General features: G+C 46.0%; 1 non-coding gene across 1 annotated transcript; it reads right to left on the minus strand.

Annotated features, from left to right (window-relative positions):
- Positions 1–9,792: 9,792 nt before the first annotated feature.
- LOC148161949 (U1 spliceosomal RNA) lies at positions 9,793–9,955 on the minus strand. The gene has a single exon (XR_015767261.1). It is a non-coding gene; the product is annotated as a U1 spliceosomal RNA (small nuclear RNA).
- Positions 9,956–22,900: the final 12,945 nt, after the last annotated feature.

A 22,900-nucleotide genomic window follows, 5' to 3' on the forward strand; every position in this document is an offset into this window, starting at 1 on the left:
GAGGGAGAAAGCAAGAGTGAGAGAGAGACAGAGAGAAAGATAGAGAACAGCTGGGGAAGGGACAGGGGGAAGCAGACTCCACTGCTGAGCAGGGAGCCACCCCCCTCAATGGGGCTTGATCCCTGGAGCCTGGGATCATGACCTGAGCTGAAGGCAGGCTCTCGATGAACTGAGCCACCCAGGGGCGCTGAGCTACAAGATTTTGTTTGCATTCTTCCTCTCACTGCTTTGACCTCCTCTGTGAAATCTTATTGATGTCAGAATTCCAAGTTCATAACAGAGACTAAGGAAAATGAAACACTCAACACACGGTCAAGACAAAGGTGTGTAAAGTCTTTGACAACCATAAATTCAGAAGAATATAATTGGTATCACTGCCTCAGAGGCAAGGGTCTCCTAACCTGGCCCTTCCTGACCTTAGGGTAGAACTCTTTGTGGTAAGAATGGACAAGTCCAACCTTTATCCAAACATAACTGATCCCTCTAAGCCCACACTTACTTGGAGAACATCGACCGTGAGGGAGCTCCAAGGTCAAAGCTAGGGGTCTGGGGCAGAACCTCATGGTCACATCGTCCACCTCTTTTTTTTTTTAAGATTTTCTTTATTTATTTGACAGAGAGAGACATAGCGAGAGAGGGAACACAAGCAGGGGGAGCGGGAGAGGGAGAAGCAGGCTTCCCGCCGAGCAGAGAGCCCCATGCGGGGCTCGATCCCAGGACCCTTAGATTATGACCTGAGCTGAAGGCAGACGCTTAAAGATGTAGCCACCCAGGTGCCCCTCCTCCTCCTCCTCCTCTTGGAACTGGTGCTTCCCTGCAGTACAAACCAACCCCGATCCATTCCGTGGGGCTCCTCGGGAGGTGCACAGGTTCACTGTGGACAAAGTTACTCTCCTCGTTCTCCTTGCTCAGCTCAGGCTGCTCCTTGCAGAGTTGGATGCCGCTGTATGCATTCCTCAGTTTCCCCTGATTTTTCTGGACCCAACTTGTCCTTCTTCTTACCTCCTTTGGGCAACCACCTGCTCCACCATTGCCTTGTCCTTCTTTGCGTTATTCTCATCCTCCAAACCTGCTGATTTTCTGTCTCCCAAATGCTCCCTCTGTTCTCTGTTTTCAGTGTGGGCTCAGCTCAGGCTCCTGCAAGAGACACACAGTGAAGGGACCAAGTCAGGTCTCAGCTGCAGTCCCCAGGGCTGCTTCAAAGGCACCGCAGACCCTTGTGCACTCACAGAAACTGAGCAGGAAGGGACCGTGGAGAATTTGAATAACAACCTTATCTTACATATGAGGAAGCTGAGCGCAGAGAGATGAAGAGATTTTCCCAAACTCCTTCAGCACTTGATGGCAGCACGGCCCCCACACAGGACTTGGCTGCGAGCTTCCCTGTGGAGTCTCCTAACGTACCCTCTGGGAAGGCACATCTGAATTTCAGGGGACACTTAAATTAGAAGTTCAACTTAAAAATAAATACTTTTTAGGAGACTTTGGATCAAATGTAGATATTTCCACTGTTAAAAATACCAGAAATTCCTTCCTGGGGACAAATCTTTTTCCCAGGTATATAATTCTGTTACTTCTTTCCTTTACAAATCATTGGCTAAGATATTAGGATCACAAAAAAGGTATGCAGGGAAGGAGAAGTTCCTCTGTTACCTGTCCTGGTCTCCCAGCTTAAGTAAGAATTAAGTTTCACTGAGACATTGAATACGCATGGAGAACGGATATTGAAATGGAGACCCTTAAAGAAATATAAAGTATTAAGGCAGACAGTTTTTATGCATTTTAGACAAGGAGAAAATACATTTCTCAGGGATTTGGGGGAGTTTTAATTTAGAGAGTGTCTAGACCGAATTTAGAAACCCTGGTGAGAAGGATGTCTTTTTACTTCTTAGTACAGTGGGTGCCTTTTTCATATGGGAGATTGGTTTCCTGCTTTCAGGGAGACAGAGGAGGGTTTGAGTGTCCTGGTACCAGTTTCTTTTTGGGTAGCTTCAATTCAAAATAATCAATATTGTCGACCTCAGAGAGTCGGGGACCTGGGGTGGCGAAGGAAATGAGAAAAAGAGACTACCGCGGCGCCTGGGTGGCTCAGTTGGTTAAGCGGCTGCCTTCCGCTCAGGTCATGATCCTGGATTCCAGGGATCGAGTCCCGCATCGGGCTCCCTGCTCAGCAGGGAGTCTGCTTCTCCCTCTGACCCTCCCCCCCCTCATGCTCACTCTCTCTCTATCTCATTCTCTCTCTCAAATAAATAAATAAAATCTTTTAAAAAAAGAAAAAGAGACGACAGTATAGCAAGGCACAGGGGACCCCAAGCAAACAGCCCGAGGTCCTGAGGTTTATTTTCCATAATCTAATATACCTTCTACAGTGATATAGTACTATAATGATTTACAGCAGGGGCTTAGTAAGGCGCATCTTCCACGTACACAGGGTTAGTCAAGTGAAGCAATGGCAGTGGAGAAGGAATAAAGAAATCTGCAACTGGCTGTGATCAATTAATTGTAAACAGCATTGTACTCGGTCTTTAACACAGGATAAGAAAACAAAAAAGGGAATGCACAGTGTGCTGTTTACAGCTGGCTTCCTATCTACAAAACATCTTCTGCTGTGTACTTTAGATCAGACCACACACATCCCAAGGGCATTTCACTCTGATCCTTTCAGGTTATTTTTAACCCTGCAATCTCGAGTTTTCTCAGAGATCTTGGAGTCTGAATGAACATGCACCAGTGGTCGTTGTGGCATTCTGTTTCCCCCAAATATGCCATTGTGGTACATTTTGGGCAATCTGACCTTGGCGCCTATGGGTACTATGGTTTCTCTCCGCCTTGCTCATTACTCAGTGCCTATTTCAGAGAGAAGGCTAAACATATCATTCTTAGAAATACCAAGGTGGCTCTCTCGGTTCAGCGTCTGACTCTTGATTTCAGCTCAGGTCATGATCTCAGGGTCATGCGATTGAGCCCCAGTTTAGTCTTCATGCTCAGTGCAGAGTCAGCTTGGGATTCTTTCTTCCTCTCCGTCTGCCCATCACCCCTGCTCTAAATAAATAAATAATATTTAAAAAAGAAATACAAAATAAATCCCATGACCTTATGTGAAACTAATACAATGCCTATGTTAAGTGGACCAGATTAGTTTAAAAATTATTTTAAAACGCACCTGGGTGGCTCAGTTGTTTAAGTGTCAGTCTTTGGCTCAGGTCAGAATCCCGGGGTCCTGGGATAAGCCCGTATGTCCAGCTCCCTGTTCAGTGGTGAGTCAGCTTCTCTCTGTTCCTCTTCCACTACCCCCAACACCGCTCCTGATATCTCAAGTACTCTCTCTCAAATAAGTAAATTAAAAAATTTTAAAAAGAAATGCAATGGTCCTCTCTGGAATCAACCCACACATAAGCATGCTTTCTTTTTGCTGCACCCCAGTCCCCCTTTCTCTTTATTACCTATTTGACCTACATCCTTCCCCCAGCGATGGAGACAGCTCAGATGCACTGCTTCACCTGGTGGTGGGGCCAAAGAGAAGTGCACACATGGTTAGAATGGGCTGCCTTGAGAGTCAGCCGAAACGTAGCTACAGGCAGTTAGAAACAAGCCTAAAGTACCATTAGGAATAAGCACTACAACATTTAGCGGTACAGATTTTAGGTGTGGTATTGATATCACCTTCCTTGTACAAATGTGTTTAGACTCAAGCATGAGACTATGGGATCAGACAAAATGAAAGAAAACTGTGTCAAGTGTGAAGATACTAAGTTACCAAAGTTATTCTGAGTTGTATAATTAGTTTGTCCCTTAGCCCCTCATTTCCACCTGCAGAACCTAGAAGACGTGCAACAGAGTCTCCACTTGCCATCAAAGTCAATCTGAGGACACAATAATTTAAACTGTTAACCCAAACTTTCCATTTTTTCTTAACCTGTGTTGAATACCAGGCATTTCGATTGCCCATTCCCATTTCCAGGGAGACTGCAGTGAGGACGGAGAATAATGTGGTGCATCCAGGTAATAGTCTGTTTCTTGGTCCGCTTCTGTGCTCAGCATATCAACTTTTGTCTGCCAGTGGACCTCTAACCACACAGGGGAAACCCAACAAATATTAAAAGTGTAGGTTCTCTAGGTTAATCTACATTTAGGATTCTGTAGTGCTCAGAATGGCTCTTGAACTGCAAGGACCAAGGTAGATGCCCCCTCCTTACCTTAGGGGGAGTAATTCTGATTCCTGAAGCATGCACCTCTTCGTTTTCTATTTATTATTATTTTTTTTAAAATTTCAGCTAGGCTCCATCACCTACGTGGGACTCTAATGCATGACCCTGAGATGAAAGTTGCACGCTCTACTGACCGAGGCAGCATGCGTCCCCCCAGCACCTTTGATGCAGGCAAATACCATGATTTTCATGTTGGAAAAATACTGCAAACTGTGGGACATGCCTTCAATCCGCTCCACTCCTTCTGGGCATGTTTCCTGAGTTCCGACTGTGTGCGAGTCCTCTTTCCCACCCACCCATAGAAGGGCATATACATGGAAAATGTGCCCGTCCATAGAAGACCCTCTAGGATCCCAACCCAGATCCGCTGGGATCCCTGGGGTCTTTTCTGTGTTATGCTCTCCTGCTCTCAGTGTGTTTCTGCCTCTAAAGGCACCTGTGAGCAGGACTGCCCTGGGGCTCCTGGAGCTCCTTTGTACCCAGTCCCAGAGAACGGGGAGTACATGCCGTATATGACCACAGCCCCCATGTATCTCCCCTCCCCAAAGGCACTCAGCCTTTCACTAACAGGTGCAGCAGGGTGAAATCTCCATTCCTGGCCCAGGGGAGACTAACTCTGAAACACAAGTGTCCCCTAGGCTCTCCTAAACCTGTCAGGACAAAGCTCCCCCACAGCTGTTGCTGGAAATCACAACTTACACAGCAATGAACTCAAAATGGTCACAGATCTAAGTATAAGAGCCAAAACTATTGTGCAAGAGGACTACATGGGAGAAAATGGTCAGGAATTCACAGTAAGCAAAGAGTTCTAAGTCACTACGGCAAGAGCACGATACGTAAGAGAAAATTGAAGATGAAGAAGTTTTTTGCATCAAACATTGCCACTGAGAAAAGGAACAGAGAAGCCACTGATTAGGAGAAAATATTTGTGGATTAAATACCCAATGGGGACTCACGTTCACGAGAGACAAGAGGACTTTGAACTCACTCAATGGGCAGAAGCAACACACTCGTTTAAGCCAGTATAAGAGTCGAATACACATGTACCAAAGGAGACACATAAAAAGGTAATCAATGTTATTAGTAATATGTTATTATTTCTCAAAGAAATGCAAGGAAAACCAGGTACCATTTTACACCAACTAGTGTGCTTACGTCCCAAAGACGATACCAAGTGTTGCTAAGGATGAGCAGAAACTGGACCCTCCTATATTGCTGGTCGCAACGTAAAATATAACAGCTCCTGCAGAAGCCACTTTGAGAGTTCTTAAGAGTTCAGCACAAGCTTGCCATAGGACCCAGCCATTCCACAACTAGGAATCTATCTGAGAGAATAAAAACATATGTCCGCTCAAGTCTCGGTCAGAAATGTTCCGGGCAGCGTTATTCACAATGGGCAAAAACTGACAGCAACACAAAGGGCCATCGGCTGGTGAATGGACAAACCAAATGTTTCCTATGTGTACCATGGCATCTATTCCGCAACAAAAGGCACAGAAATCTGATCCAAGCTACAGCATGGAGGAACCTCAAAAGGATGCTAAGTGAAAGAAGCCAGTCACCAAGAACTACAGACTGTCTCATTCGGCTTATGTAAAATGTGCAGAAAGGAGCAATGCACAGAGACAGAAAGCAAATCAGTGCTGCTTGGGGCTGGAGGAGGGAGCGGAGACTGTCTGCAGAGGGGCTGGAGGGAGTGTGGGAAGGTGAAGGAAGCCTCTGAAACAAACTAGGGCACTAGCTGAACAACTCTGTCATTGTTGACAATGGGTGAAATTTATTGTATGTCAATTTCACCTAAAAAAAAAAGAAAGAAGGCGACCCTCGCACATCAGTGGGTCCTGGGGTCCCCAGGCAAACACTGCCTGGTGAGGGGCCACATCCTGGAGTCCCAGCAGGTGGTGGCTCAGAGCCTGGTTTCTGACCTCCCAGCTGGAGTCAGGGGTTCAGTGACTGTGCCTTCAGCCTCAGGCCCTGGCAGTTCCCCTGGAATCCACCAGGCGGCAGACTACTTAAGGGAACAGACCTTCAGGTGGCCCAAGGACACCAGGGGGAAGCAAGCAAAGATAGGGCACCAGCTGGCTGGAGATTCCTAAAGGAAGTGAAGGCTGCAGGACCCATGGAAGCTGCTGGCAAGATCTGGATGGATCTTAAGTAGGTTTGGTCCCCTGGGTGGGCTCTAAGCACTAAGCTTTAGGTTAACATCCAAAGGTTCCCTTTGATGCTCCCTCCTGCAGTGGCACTGAGGCTCCCCCCGTGGAAGCTCAGCATAGGGAAAAGAACCTGTGCTGCTATTCACCTTCTTCTGAGTCGAAATGGAACACTTGGTCTGCGTTTAGGGGAATCTGCCCTTTTCTGGCCCTCTATGTAGGGCCAGCTCCTGGGTGCTGAACCATCCCTGCAGGAGGCTAGAAGAGGCACTCTGGTCCTTCACATTGGAGCTGGGCTTGCAAAGAAGGGTTCCTGCTAATCCATATTTCCCTGGCCCTGGCTGAGCATCCTGGTCCAAGATCAGGGGCTGCAGTGGCCTAAAATAGGGACTTCCTACATGTCAGTGCTCCTCTCTGGAAAGTCCAAAGGCGGCCCATGGTAGTGGTGGGGGGAGGGGAGGGCATAGAAACCTATACTCTGTCAAAACATCATCCACAGTGAAGATTTAAAAACAATGTTAGAGGACAGATCTCATATTATGTAGTCGGTGGTGCAGTAACAGCTCTGCGAGGTGAAAGAGGGTAGCTACACTAGTAATCAGCCTAACATAATTTATAGAGTCGTCCAATCCCTGTGTTGCCATGTGAAACTGATCTCACATGGGGAATCAGTTATGACTCAATTGTTTAAAAACCTGAAGGTGAGGGGAAAACATTTGAAAACGAAGCAATAAAACTATAGTTGACTGGGGAACAACATGGCTTTGAATTTTAGTGAACAATGTCGGTCCACTCATGGGTTGATTATTTTTTTTTTTTTTTACAAATACAGTCTAGTACAAATGTAGAAATACATTTTCTCTTCCTTATGATTTTCTCAATGATATTTTCACTCTAACTCACTGTATCAAAAGAATAAAGTACATAATTCAAGTAACCCACAAAATATGTATTAATCAACCGTTTTTGTTATCTGTAAGACTTCAGTAGGCTATTAGTAGCTATGTTTTCTGGGACTCAAATGTTATACAAAGATTTTCAATTGTGGGACTCTGTACCCCTAACCCCCAGGTTCTTCAAGGGACAATTTGTATCTGGATTTGCAAATGACATACTCCTGTATACAGAAAAATACCAAATACACACACACAGAAACCACGACTATTAGAGTCCATAACCTATTTCAGCAGAGTTGCAGCGTACAAGGCAGACAAATCAGGTGTTTCTATAACCTAGGAATGGACACCGGGAAAGTCAATTAAGAAAACGATTCCATGGACAACAGCACCCACCCGAATGGTATCGAAGAATAATTGAGTCAAGGAGGCACAAAACCTGTACACTGAAAACTACACAATATTGCTGCAAGAGATTAAGGAAGACCTCAACAAGTGGAAAGACATCCTGTGTTCATGGATTGGAATGGTTAAGGTGGTTCAGAAGGCAACAGCAGGATCTGCAGATTCTTTTGGATTCCTATTGAACGTTTTTCTTCTGCCTTCCCTAATCACCATCAGCCCCTTGCAGTACATTTCCTTTCAGACATTGTGGTTTTCATCTCTTCATGTGAGATTGGGTCCTTTTTTTTTTTTTTTTTTTTAACATTTTCCATGTATCTGCTGAATGTTTTCACCAATGGGATGCAGTTAGAACAAATGCTTTCTTGTGCTCTGGTGATTCCCATCTTGCTGTCAGCTCTGGGTCATTTTCAGATGAGTGATCCATCTCTTCAGGAGGGCTCATTTCCCCCCTTTGTCTGCATACCTCAAACTGTTGGATGGAACGCCAGACACTGTGAATGTTACCTTGCTGTTTGCTGGATATTTTTGTGTTTTCTATAATATTGAGCTTTGTTCAGGGATGCACTGAAGTTACTTGGAAACATTTCTGCTGTTGCTTCAATGCATAGTTCAGTGGCCCAGAGCAGGGCTCCGTGGAGGACTCACCATGAGTTCCAGGTACTGTAGCAAGCCCTCCCCCTGTCTTCCACCCTATTCGTCACAAATTAAGAGGGTTACTTTTGCTTAGTCTATCTGTTGGACACAGGCACTATTCCCAGCACCGTGTGAGCACCAGGCCCTGTGCAAAGGATTACCCCCTGACTTGCTGTCCATGCCTCCCCAGGGCCCCTCCACAGCTCTGGCTAGGTGACTTCCTGCAGCTCTGTCCTCCCTGAGACTCAGTCCTGGGTTCTCTCAGATCAGTGTCCTCAATTCCAGGAGCTCCATGGGGCTCCTATTCAAGTTCCCCTCCCCCCAGTGCCTTGCTTGGAAACTCTCTAGAGCCAGTACCTCTGAGCAGCTCTAGGGCTCTGCTCACCATTGTGTTGCCATGTGTCCGGGATGGCTGTCCCCTTTGCCTGATGCCCAGGATCTTGGAAATCTCCACTTCGCGCATCTTGTGTGACGCTGTTGCTCTTTTGTTTAATTGTTTCTGGCAGAAGAGTAACCCGTTGCTGAGTCCCAGTTGGTGTGGCTCCCCTAAGTGAAAATCAAAGTTGGAAGACCCTCAGTTGTAGATTCTGAATAGAGGCCTTTAGGGAGTAGAGAAAAAAAACACCAGCTCTGGTGAAAGCCTGAAGCCAGAAACCCCTTCAAGCTCAGTTTGACAAAGCAATGCAGGTACATCAGTAGGGACAGTTTTGGCTTGAGCCCAAGAGCTGCAGAAGGCCCACGGCCCTTTGTCCTAGAGCTAACCTGCTGTTTGGGAAAGGTCTGTGGTGCCAAACCCAGCGGGTTCTTTGTGAGTACACAGAGGTGCCTCTTTAAAAGCCTGTCAGGGGGCATCTGGCTGGCTCAGTCAGGAGAGCAGGGGAGTCTCCATCTGGCTTCATGAGCCCTATCCCTACTTTGGGTGTAGGGATTACTTCAACAAATAAACTTACAATAAATAAACAGTACATCAAGCCAGACCCTCTCTAGTCTCGGAAGGGTCCTCTGGAGCAAGGCTATACTAGGTAGGCTACCAAGTGGCCTAATCAAGGGTACTGAGTCTGGGGATTGGGTGAGGCTTTGCAGGGTGCCTGGGGGGATAGGTGGGGAGGGGAGGGAGGAAGGAGAAGGGATGCAAACCCCTGTTCCCTGGGGAATGAAAAGAAAGCACCTTTGCTGGATCAGGGACTGCAAACCACATACTGAAATATAAGCAGAGAAATTGCTCTGCGAAAAACAGAAAAAACCCCGACAGCCAAGGTGGGATGTATGACCAGTGGACAGAAACTGTCCTGCATGCTTTTGATTGAGAAACAGCCAAACCCAGATTCTCAAGAAAGCAGCCCTTAAAAGCAGAGGTGTTTTCTTCAGGGTCCTGGTGTCCCCTGAGTGAGCTTCCTCTTCAGCCCATGTCATCAGCCAAAGTCATGGAAAAGACAAAACAAACAAACAGAAAAATGAATAAGAAAACAAAGGCTATTCTTAAACAACCAACAACAGGTGAAAGAGCAAAAGCAGCCCCCCACTGCCACTGCCACAAATAATGCAGAGGAGTTGTCCATACTCGGGGAAATCGCGGGGGTCAGCATGTCCCTGGTATGATGGAAGGGCCTCCCCTGGGAAAACCACCTGCTTGATCCCGGAGTCTCCCCTGCCGGGTAAGTGTGACTCCCTCCGCCTCCGCCCCACACCAGTCTCACCCCCCTTCCACCGGACACACAGGCTCACTCGCCTAGGCGCACCCCAACACCCTCGGCACCCACTCCTGTCGCAAGCATCCTCACCCTCCACACGACGCTTCCGAATAGGATGGACGCAACAGCGCTGCTACCTCCTCAGCCCCACGAATTCTAAGTTGCAGAACCCCACCGCCATGTTGCCTGGTTTGCATCAGACACGCCCCGTCCGTGAAGTCAAGGGCTTCGCCTCAGTCCCCAACCCCACCCCATCTCCCTGCCCCCCAGCTCCCCTCCCAACTTGGATTTCAGTACTGGTGTTCCTCCTTCTCCTCCTCCAGTCCCCCTTCCCCTTCTCCCTTCCCGTGCCCTGGCTTCCTTCCTCACCTGCCCAGTCTCCTCTGTCTCCTGAATTGGTTACCACTCTTTCCTCTCCCTGCAGCTATGGCCCCCCAAACCCTACACAACCCCCCCCACCCAGCCCAGGGAAGGCTGTGCCAGCCAGAGAGAAACATGAGGGAGGACTTTCCAACAGCCCGCGAAGAGCAGATACAACTCTCTCTTGCTCTCTCTAGCTCTCTCTCTCTTTCCCTTCGGACCCTGGTTGGAGGACACCGAGTGCCATGGCTGCACCTGTACAGTTCAAACCAGTCCCCACAGCCTCCCCCAGGCCTGGACACTGCGGGGGGGAGGGGAGGACCAAAAGTCCGCAACCCCTGGGCCCTCGGGCTGACACCAGCCCACAACACTCCACACGCTGAACACATCCCAGGGCCTGCTTCTTCCCCAGGAGGGCTCCTAGGACAGGGACGGCGCGCCCCCTCGTGGCTTCGCGGGGAGACGCCCAAGGATCCCGCTGTTGAGGGCAGGGCCAAAGGGGACCACTGCTTCTGCTCCCTTAAACCAGGCTCAGAGTTCTCAGCAGGGGGTTAGTGGGGTCCCAGGCTCCCCACTCTGCCACCGCCTGCCCTCCCTCCACCGCTGGGCGCTTCCCCCTGGAGGGGATTTCTGCAGTCAGGTCGGCCTTTGGAGGGAAAATAGCCAGGTCTGGAAAACTAAACAGACTACTTTGAAGAGATTTGGGCAATTGTATGGTCATGGATGGAGCGCCCTAGGGTTCTGATTTGCCTTGTCTTGCTTGCACCTTGAGGTAGTGGTTTACTTTTCCCGGAATGTTTAAATTAGAAAAGATTGGAGGGTGGAGAGGGGGCGTCCAACTTTAGTTGTCACCTGAGATCAATAGTGTGCTGCTGGGTAGAATAATGCCCCCTCCCTAGGAGCTGCCCAGGCTAATGCCAGGAACCTGTGCACATGTTCCATCCTGCAGCAAAAGGGACCCTGCACAGGTGCTTATGTTAAGGACCTTGAGATGGGGAGATGATCCTGGATTATCCAGGCGGCGCCCTGCAATGACAAGGGGGTCTTAAAACACAAAGAGGCAGAGAAGAGGTCAGAAGGAGGCTGTGTGAGGAGGACTCTGCCTGCTGGGGCTGGGGCTGGGGCTGAGCATGGAGGAGGGGCCTCTAGGAGCTGGAACAGGGAAAGAGACACACTGCCTGCTTAACCTAAAAAATAGAAAGCGCCAGGTATTTTACCAGCCAAATTGGGATTCCTGGGGAATAAAAGGGAAAGGTGATGTGGGACAACCAGCTGGTCTGAGGAAAGTCACCTAACCAGAGCTGTGCAGGGTCCCTGGTGTGGCTTGCAGTGAGGTCCTGCTCAGGGCCTCCATGGGAGGAAAGGCCAGCAAGTCAGGGGGCAATCATTTGAAAGCAGTAGAGGGAACAGGACCTGGAGCTCTTCCAGGCAAAATGACCCCTAATCAGGAGCCAGATCCGTCATCGGAAAATAATCCAGAGCTGACACATGTGAGAACCGCCAGAGAAGGATATGAAAGCTTTTAGTATAAGTTTTCCATCAGTTGTAAATGTTAAACTGAGAAATAGAAAATATAAACAACACCCTCTCTATCTTTAAGAGATGAAAACTACAACGTCTGAAAGGAAATATACTACAAGGTATTGACAGAATTTAGAAAATGCAGAAGAAAAATTTTTGATAGAATTGTATTGACTCTGTAGATCTATTTGCATAGTATTGCCATATGAATTATATTAAATCTTCCAGTGCATGCATACAGTTGTTTTTTTCCCCCCATTTGGTCTTTCATCTCTCGCAGAACCATTGCTTCTTATGCTTTTCAGTGAACAAGTCTTGCTCTCCTTGAATGAATTTACACCTGACACTTTTACTGTGTTGTGTGCCATTGTAAATAGAATTGCTTTCTAAATTTCCTTCTCAGATTGTTCATTGCTAGTGCATAGAAACACAACTGATTTTGTATATATGGTACCCTGCAACTTTACGGAATGAGTCTATGGACTCTAATATTTTTGTGTGTGGATGATTTGAGGTTTTTCTATCTTTAGGAGCATGTCCTCTGTAAATAGAGATACAGGTTGACCCTTGACCAATGCGGAGTAAGGATGGTGACTCTCAAGATCAAAAACCTGTGTATAGAGGCGCCGTGAGGGGCGGTAGCAGCGGCGGTGGTGGTGATAGTGGCGGTAGCTGTGAGGGGATTCCGGGAAGATGGTGCTGATTAAGGAATTCCGTGTGGTTTTGCCATGTTCTGTTCAGGAGCAAAGTTCCTGCATTCGTCAGGATGATTGCTCCGGAGGGCTCCTTGCTGTTTCACGAGGAAGCCTGGAACGCATACCCCTACTGTAGAACAAACCATTATGCCTCAGTTGTAACGAGTGTATATATGAAAGATGATTTCTTCATTAAAATTGAAACATGGCACAAACCAGACTTGGGAACATTAGAAAATGTACACGGTTTAGATCCGAACGCATGGAAAACTGTTGAAATTGTCCGCATAGATATTGCAGATCGAAGTCAAGTTGAACCAGCAGACTACAAAGCTGATGAAGACCCAGCATTATTCCAGTCAGTCAAGACCAAGAGAGGGCCTTTGGGACCCAACTGGAAGAAGGAGCTGGCAAACAACTCTGACTGTCCTCAGATGTGTGCCTACAAGCTGGTGACCATCAAATTCAAGTGGTGGGGACTGCAAAGCAAAGTAGAAAACTTCATTCAGAAGCAAGAGAAAAGGATATTTACAAACTTCATCGCCAGCTTTTTTGTTGGATTGACAAGTGGAATGATCTGACAATGGAAGACATTAGGAGAATGGAGGATGAAACTCAGAAAGAACTAGAAACAATGCGTAAGAAGGGTTCCGTCCGAGGCACGTCGGCTGCTGATGTCTAGATGAGTCCCCTGTAGGGTCAGAGACAATATCAAACTGTTTACGTAATCAAGGTCAAGTGAGGGGAACAAGTGCAGCCAGTGATGAGTGAAGAAGGATCTGACCAGTATCTGGCAGTGCTGACGTTTCCCAGATGTGTGCTTGTGATGACATACTCACAGGTTCCCAACCACCTGTGTGTGTGTGTGTGTGTGTGTGTGTGTGTGTGTGTGTCTGTGGCTGCATATAAAACACATGTAGAGCTACAGATCAAGATACACACACTTGTGTATATATGTACATACAAACATACTGAAAGGATTAGTACAATTTCTCCAAAGTACTGTACCTATCTTCAAGAATGTTTGGTTGTCTGACTCAGTTGCCTTAGGAGACAATGGCTCCGACTCCAAATCGGAAGTAGGTGTCCACTCCCATCAGTCTGTAAGCCTCCGGTCCTGATTCTGCAACAGAATCTGTAGTCCTTTGTGTCAGCTTCATACCCCCAACAGAGAGTAAATGATCTTTGGTTAAAGTAAAGATTGGTGTGTGTAGCATATTTATGTTAACTCTTTAGGCACTGAACTTAACATCCTGTCAGGTAAAGCTCGCGCAGCTGTGTGACTCACAAGGTCACATTCCCAGTGGCTCAGGTGACATGTCTCAAAGAAACCAAAGCATCCACTCAGTATTAGGTGTCTCTCCTAAAGTTCACTCTTGAAGGGCAAAAATGTGGCTCACAAACAGCTTGAAATGTGTTTGATAAATGTTTGTCTAATAGTTTTTTAAAGTCCAATTACCCAAATGACTTTCAGGACGGTTTGTTGTTTTTGTTTTTCCCAATGCTCTGCCTTTTTGACAGGACCCACGAGTCAATATACACATAGATTTATTCCAATTTGTTTATAATGAACCAGTCATTGTGTACATGACATATAATTCTATACATTCCTTCTTTTACCTGTTTACTTTCAGATGTTGAGATGATGGGAGGTTACTTGCCTCTTCCACTGACATCCTGAATTACAATTCTGCTCTCTGTTTAAAAAAAAAAAAAGGCTGCTTTACCTTGTTATTCATCAAAGTCATCATAGGAGGTGTTTAAATCTGCATTTGGGGGCGCATCATTCCTTTTGAAAGATTTTATTTATTTTGGAGATAGTAAGTGTGAGCTGGGAGAACAGAGAGGAGGGAAAGGTAGAAAGAAACTAAGTAGACCCTGTGCTGAGCATGGAGCCGAATATGGGTCTTGACCCCACTACCACGACATCATGACCCGAGCTAAAACCAAGAGTCAGACCCTTAAGTGCCCGAGCCACTCACGCACCCTTGGTGTTTCTAAGAATAGAAAAGTCATTTTTCGCTCAAGCAAATAGAGGGTAATCTGTGAAGAATGATTGCAGATCATGGACCAAATATTTAGTGTCCAATGAATCCAAAATTTTGCTAGACATGTTTTCCCAAGATTGTGTAAAGTTACTATGAGCCAGCTCACTGGCAACTTCCAAAGCCCCAAACCTTTTTCTCCAAGACCTAGGGCATACTGTCACAAACTCAACCCAGCCCCTTCTTGAAACACATTTCAAGTGATCAGTTTTCTTGCATGACCCAACAGGCAGAGCAACTTTCCAGCTTGTTATGGGCATTAAGGGTCTCCCGTTTCTGTTACCAATGGAAGTAAGTGGTTTGCTTCATTATTTGGCATCTAGAGCCATGATTAGGGTCAAGTTTGTCTCCCCAGAAGTCATTAGGTGCTGTTAAATGCAGTAACTTTCCTCCCACTACACTACACTTGACCCCACTCATGTATTATATTCCCTAAAACTTCACTTTCTGAGTAGATCGTTACTCTTTTTATTCAAGGCCCACCCAGGCAGCATTATTAAGATTATTATTAAAATCATGTGGCTTCAGATGCAAGGGTCCCCTACCCTGGCCCTTCCTGACCTTAGGGCACAACTATCTGCAGTAAGAATGGACAACTCCAACCCTTATCCAAACATCACTGATCCCTCTCAGTACACACTTTCTTGGAGGACACCTACAGTGTGGGTAGCTCCAAGTCGGAGCTAGGTGTCTGGGGCAGAGCCTCGTGGTAACATCCTCCTCCTCTTGGAACCGGTGCTTCCCAGCAGCATAAACCACCACAATCCATCCTCTGGGGCTCCTCGGCAGGTGCACAGTTTCACCATGGACGAAGTTACTCTTCCAACCTCTTTGCCTAGCTCAGGCTGCTCCTTGCAGAGTTGGATGCTGCTGTATACATTCCTCAGTTTCCCTGGATTTTTCTGAAATCAACTTGTCCTTATTTTTACCTCCTTTGGCAACCACCTGCTCCACCATTGTCTTGTCCTTCCTAGGGTTATTCTCATCCTCCAAACCTGCTGATTTTCTATCTTCCATCTGCTCCCTCCGTTCTCTGTTTTCAGTGTGGGCTCAGCTCAGGCTCCTGCAGGAGACACACAGGGAAGGGACCAAGTCAGGTTTCAGCTGCAGTCCCCAGGGCTGCTTAACAGGCACCTCAGACCCTCCTACACTCACAGAAACTGAGCAGGAAGGCACTTTGGAGAATTTGAATAACAACCTCACCATACAGGAGAGGAAGCTGAGGCCCAGAGACTTGAAGAGATTTGCCCAAACACCTTCAACACCTAGTGGCAACGGTGCCCCCACACAGGCATTGGCTGCAAGCTTCCCTGTGGAGGCTCCGGAACACACCCTCGAGAACCCCACATTTGAAATTCAGGGAACACTAAAATTAAAAGTTCAGCTTAAAAATAAAAAATTCATTTTCAGGAGACTTTGGATCAAATGTTGGTATTTCCACTGTTAAAAACAAGGCCTTTCTGGGGTGCCTGGGTGACTCAGTCATAAAGCCTCTGCCTTTGGTTCAGGTCAGGATCCGCAGGGTCCTGGGATCGAGTCCTGGATCGGGCTCCTGCTTGGCGGGAAGCCTGCTTCTCCCTCTCCCACTCCCCCTGCTTGTGTTTTCTCTCTCGCTGTGTCTCTCTTGGTCAAATAAATAAATAAAATCTTAAAAAAAAGGCCTTTCTGGGGACCAATCTTTTCTCCCAATTATATAATTCTGTTACTTATATTAGCTTTTCCATCACTGGCTCAGGGATTAGGATCACAGAACACAAAAGTATTAAATAATACTTACCATAGTCACAAATAAAAGGCACTTCAATGATTATCTATAAAATATCTGACTCCTGTGCTAAAGTTCTCTTTCCTGAGAGCTGGCACTGGGTCTGCCTGCTCACCCCATGTCCCCCGTGCGTCCGAGAGACTGCCAGGTGAAACATTCAGTAAATACTTGTGAAGCAGATAGATAAAATTTACCAGCAATAACGAGCTTTTACTGATCTCCAGTCCCAACCATCTTTCCATTCAAACCCAATCCCGGTTCTGGGCTGAAGCAATAGAAGCACAGCCTTCAGAAAAGCAGTCCAAGATGCCAATAGCAGCTTCACCACATGTCCCATATGCTTTTGTGGATCACTTAATTATCTCTTTGAGCATATTTATCTCGTGTATGATAGAGAATGTAGAATATAACTTCGAGAAGGCAGCATGGACCACTGGAATGTTAGACGGGAAATGGGGTATCATGCAGCAGACAGGGGTCCCATCCCTGGGCACCAGCTGCAGAGCTAAAGAACACCTCCATCAGAGTCACTGTGTGCCTCTTAGAATGCCCTGGGGATAAGGCCCACAAATCTGCATTTCTGACAAAAGCTCCAAGGAGATTCTCACGTATGGATAAAGCCTGTTTTAAACAAAGAGCCGAGGATGGAGACTCTGAAAGACCCAGTGCTCACACCCTTCATCCAAAGTGGCTTTCAATGGAGAATGGGGACATTTCTGGGAAGGGCTCCTACTTGATCTGTGTCCTGCTTCCATGATTTGGGTTTTTAGGCCCTCCGTTTGCCTGTAGGTTTCCTCCTCTGCTCTAATTGCTGGGGAATGTCAGCCCTCATGGGGGTCATTTCTTTATGAAGACCTCTGTCATTTATTCTCCTCCTGGAGAAGGGACAGCGGAGATCAGGTCTGGGGTTCCACAGTTCTAGCATTCCTCCTAAGCTACCTGGCTAAGCTGAAAGCATCATGACAGATCGAAATGAGGTCAGAGAAGAGGATCCCAGAGGAGTGAGATGCTGAGGGCAGGCCCTCTTCGGAGAGAGAACCACTACAAGGTCACTATCAGACCTGTTCAGGTGGGGGACGACTTACTGACCAATTCCGTGAGCAGAGAACCCACCCTCGTCATTCCAAACTCCTGAGCCAAAGGACTGCAAGATAACACATGTTGGTTGCTTTAAACCACTGCTTTTCTAATTGTTAATATGCATCAATAGAGAACTAGTTCAGATGCTTATCTCTACTTCCCCGGGTTTTTAATGTTTAGAAACATGTATGCTAATCTCTACCAAGGAAAAAAATTTGAGAATGCACTGGGAGGGCGGGTAGGCGGGTGGGGGCGGAGCCACGGCCAGAAGTAGAATAGTGGAGGCAGTGGAAGCTCTGGCAGCTCAGGACTGAGAGCAAGTCAGAATTACCCTGATGCTTCAGATTCTCTTCAGTTTCTCCTCTCATTCGGTCTGCAGTCTCAGTTCATTTGAGGAGCAACACTGGTGTTACCGCGGGGGCATTTAATAAAGAACTTGGTCCCGTACAGAAACTCATCGTGGACAAGATTAGAGAATACAGAACTAAGCTACGGGCATCTGGAGGACCCATTGATACTGGCCCAGAGCACCAGCAAGACCTAGGGAGGGAGCTTCTGAAGCTTAAATACACATATGGTAAATCAGACATGAATACGTTCCCGGAATTCACATTTGAATATCCTAAATTTGAAGTCATCGAGAAGCCGCAGTCCTGGAAAACCCATGTAAAATTTATTTGGAAATTTCACCTAGATTAGTTGTACAACTGGATCAGAATAAACAGTTCTCAACTGTCAAATGTTCTTTTGAATTCTGATTCCAAATAAATTATTTGGTGATGTTGGATGTAGAAAAAAAAAAACACAAAAACCCAATAACCACAGTAAACATCTGTTCCTCACCTTCACGTAATGTTCGTTAGCCCTTGTCACATGAAGGACACCGTGAAGGGCATTTCCTATCTACAAGAGGTTCTTTCTAACACCCTCTTCCTGAGACCATGAGGTGTGTTCTTTCTGGCCGCAAGGAATAAAAACCCCAACTTGCTTCATGGGAGGTATGTTCCTATTGATTTAGCTTAAGGGAATTACCGTCAGCTAAGGTTATGCTAGGTCTCAGGGTTCAATTTTTCACTCATGTGTGGTGGCGGATTTCCCAAAAATGACGTACTTTTTCAAGGTAAGATTGCCCCCTGTACTTCATCTTTTCTTATCCCTGCTGTCTTCCTAACTATGGGAAATTGTATAAAACAAAATAGTGATATAAAACAATATACACAATATACACAAAACAATAGTGTATAAAACAAAAACAAGATAGACAGGGTTTGGGATTTAATAAGAGCTGTTGGGGCACCTGGGTGCCTCAGTAGGTTAAGCAACTTCCTTCAGCTCAGGTCATGATCCCAGAGTCCTGGAATCCAGCCCCACATTGGGTTCCCTGCTCGGTAGGAAGCCTGCTTCTTCCCCACCCTCTGCTGCTCCCCCTGCTTGTGTTCTCTCTCTGTGTCTCTGTCAAATAAGTAAGTAAAATCTTAAAAAAGATAATGAGAGCTGTTATAATCCTGAACTTCTGGGGAATTGATGACAAGGACCCCAGGGTAGCAGGGAACAATGGCTTTGGGCTTTTGGAGTTGCAAATGGGCATGTGCCAAAGAACAATACATGGTTTTGGGAGATACCTTAGCAACAATTTTGGCCATAATGGCCACAAAATCCATCATCCACCAGTCACTCTGTACACAGGTTATCCAGGTTTAATTTTGGCGAATGGCAACTATTTCAAGAAAGACCAGATAATTGCATAAGAGCACATCCAACAAATATGGGGATGATGTAAAAGGTTGCATTGCCAAATCAGGCGCCACTAATCATAAGTCTTACCCAGGATCAAGTTTTACTCACATTTTCAAAGGGAAATTGTGAGGTACCTGCAAAGCAACTGAGACCACTAACACTAACTGCAAGAACCGATTTCCCACATGAGGACACGCTCTGACCCAGGCAAAACATACATGGTCTCTAAATGTTGTGTGAGGTTACCACACAAAGTGGAACTCTTTGGGTTGATTTCCCATGGCTATGCTTACATAGCTGAGGTGACTTTTTCTAGCGAATAAGGCCATATTAATCCACAGATTCTTAGTTTGTTTCCCTAAATAGTTCTATACACGCCAAATCACCCTCCTGAAAGCATGCCAGGGACGGGCCTTCCCAACATTCACCACCATTTGGGTGTTCACCAACAGATTCGTCACGAGATGTTTACAAGGAAAATTGACCACGACACTTTCTTCCCTCCCTCCTTCCCCCTTTCTTTTTTGTCTGTCTTTCTTTCTCTCTTTTTCTTTCTTTCTTTCTCTCTTTCTTTCTTTCTTTCTTTCTTTCTTTCTTTCTTTCTTTCTTTCTTTCTTTCTTTCTTTCTTTCTTTCTTTTTCTTTTCTTTCTTTCTTTCTTTCTTCTTTCTTTCTTTCCGTCCTCTCTTCCTTCCTTCCTTCCTTCCTTTTTCCTTCCTTCCTTCCTTCCTTCCTTCCTTCCTTCCTTCCTTCCTTCTTTCTTTCTCTTTCTTTCTTTCTTCCTTCCTTCCGTTCTTTTCCTTCTTTCCTTTTTTTTCCTTCCTTTCTTCTTTCTTTCTTTCTTATTTCCAGGCCAGATCCACTGAAGGGAAATGCCCAAATGAAAGAACACAGTTTCCCTTCTTTTCCACACATTGTTTAGGTGGAGCTTGTAAATCAGCAAGAATCCAATAATTTCCCTAGGAAAATATATGCAGGGAAGGACAAGTTCCTCCATTACCCTTCAAGGTCTTCCGCTTAACTAAGAATTAAGTTTACCTGAGATATTGAATATGCATGAAGAACTGATATTGAAATTCAGACCTTTAAAGAAATAGAAACTATTAAGGCAGACATTTCTTATACATTTTAGACAAGGAGACAATACATTTCCAAGGGACGTTTGGGAGCTCTAATTTGGAGTGAGTTCTATGCAGAATTCAGTCCCTCTGCTTTAAAGGCCTTGGTGAGAAGGATGTCTTTTTACTTTTTAGTACAGGGGATGACTTTTTCATAGGGGAGATGGGTTTCCTGCTTTCAGGGAGACAGAGGAGGGTTTGAGTGTCCTTGCAGCAGTTGCTATTCAAATAGCTACAATTCAAAATAAACAATATGCCATTGTGGTACATATTGGGCAATCTGACCTTGGCCCCTATGGGTACCATGGTTTCTCTTAGCCTTGCTCATTACTCAGTACCTCTTTCAGAGAGAAAGCTAAACATATTATTCTTAGAAATACCAAGGGGCATCCAGGTGGCTACGTCGGATAAGCATCTGACTCTTGATTTTGGCTCAGGTCATGATCTCAGGGTCGTGGGAACCCCACGTTTGGGCTCTATGCTCAATGCAGAATCTCCTTGGGATTCTTTCTCCCTCTCCCTCTGCCCGTAATCCCTGCTCTAAATAAATAAATAAATAAATAAATAAATAAATAAATAAATAAAATCTTTAAAGAAAAAAAATAAAAAATAAATACCATGATCTTACCTGAAACTAATGTAACGCTGTATGTTAAGTATTCCAGAAATTTTTTAAAATTATTTTAAGGGTCACCTGGGTGGCTCAATTGGTTAAGTGTCAGTCTTTGGCTCAGGTCAGGATCCCAGGGTCCTGGGATAAGCCCCATGTCCAGCTCCCTGCTCAGGGGTGAGTCTGCTTCTCTCTCACTCTCCCCCTCCCTCCACCACTCTGCTCTCCCAATCGCTCTCTCTCAAAGAAGTAAAGAAAATAGTTTTTAAAAAGCAATATAATGGTCCTCTCTGGAATCAATGCACTGATAATTATGCTTTCTTTTTGCTGACTCCCAGTCCCCCCATTTCTCTTTATTACCTGTCTGACCTACGTCCTTCCCCCAGTGATAGAGCCCTCTCAGGTGCACTGCTTAACCTGGAGGTGGGGCCAAAGAGAAGTGCACACATGGCTAGAATGGGCTGCCTTCAGAGTCAGTCATAACGAAACTACAGGCAGTTAGAAACGAGCCTAAAGTACCATTAGGAATAAGCACTGTGATATTTAGTGGTATGGATTTTAGGTTTGCTATTGATATCAACTTCCTTGTACAAATATGGTTAGAATCAAACATGACAGCAGGGCATCAGACAAAATGAAAGAAAACTGTGTCAAGTGTGAAGGTACTAAGTTACCAAAGTTACTCTCAGTTGTAAATTTCTTTGTCCCTCAGCCCCTCATTTCCACCTGCAGAACCTAGAAGACGTTCAACAGAGTCTCCACTTGCCATCAGATTCAATCTGGGGACACAATAATTTAAACTGTTAACCCAAACTTTCCATTTTTTCCTAATGTGTGTTGAATACCAGGTATTTCGATTGCCCATTCTCATTTTCAGTGAGACCGCAGTGAGGACAGAGACTAATGTGGTGCATCCAGGTACTATTCTGTGTTTTGGTCTACTCTGTACTCCGTGTGTCAACTTTTGTCTGCCAGTGGACCTCTGACCATACACGGGAAACCCAACAAATACTAAAAGTGTAGAATCTCTGGGTTGATCTGAGGAAATATCAAGCAACTTTTAGGATTCTCTAAGGCGCAGAATGGCTCTTGACCTGCAAGGACTAAGGGAGCTGCCCCATCCTTTCCTTAGGGGGAGTAATTCCAGATTCCTGACGCATGCACCTGTGTATTTTTTATTTATTATTATTATTTTTTTAATTTCAGCTAGGCTCCATGACCAACGTGGAGCTCTAACGCAGGACCTTGAGATAAAGAGTTGCACGCTCTACCAACTGAGGCAGCATGGGTCCCCCGAGCACCTTTCATGCAGGCACACACCATGATTTTCATGTTGGAAAAATAGTGCAAACTCTGGGAAATGTCTTCAATCTGCTCCACTCCTTCTGGGTATGTTTCCTGAGTTCCAATTGTGTGGGAGTCCTCTTTCCCACCCACCCACAGAAGACCCTCTCGGATCCCAACCCAGATCCCCTGGGATCCCTGGGGTCCTTTCTGTGTTAGCCTCTCCTGCTCTCAGTGTGTTTGTGCTTCTAAAGACACCTGTGAGCAGGACTGCCCTGGGACTCCAGGAGCTACTTTTAACCCAGTCCCAGAGAACGGGGAGTACATGCCATATATGACCCCAGCCCCATGTATCTCCCCTCCCCAAAGGCACTCAGCCTTTCACTAACAGGTGCAGCAGGGTGAAATCTCCATTCCTGGCCCAGGGGAGACTAACTCTGAAACAAAGTTGTCCCCCAGGCTCTCCTGTACCTGTCAGGACAAAGCTCCCCCACTGCTGTTGCAGGAAATCACACCTTACACAGCAATGAACTCAAAATGGTCACAGATCTAAGTATAAGAGCCAAAACTATTGTGTAAGAGGACTACATGGGAGAAAATGGTCAGGAATTCACAGTAAGCAAAGAGTTCTAAGTCACTGCGGCAAGAGCACGATACGTAAGAGAAAATTGAAGATGAAGAAGTTTTTTGCATCAAACTTTGC

Source organism: Eumetopias jubatus, unplaced genomic scaffold (genome assembly GCF_037043125.1).
Source record: "Eumetopias jubatus isolate StellerSeaLion01/CBP00866 unplaced genomic scaffold, mEumJub1_p1.0 scaffold_32, whole genome shotgun sequence".
Lineage (NCBI taxonomy): Eukaryota > Metazoa > Chordata > Mammalia > Carnivora > Otariidae > Eumetopias > Eumetopias jubatus.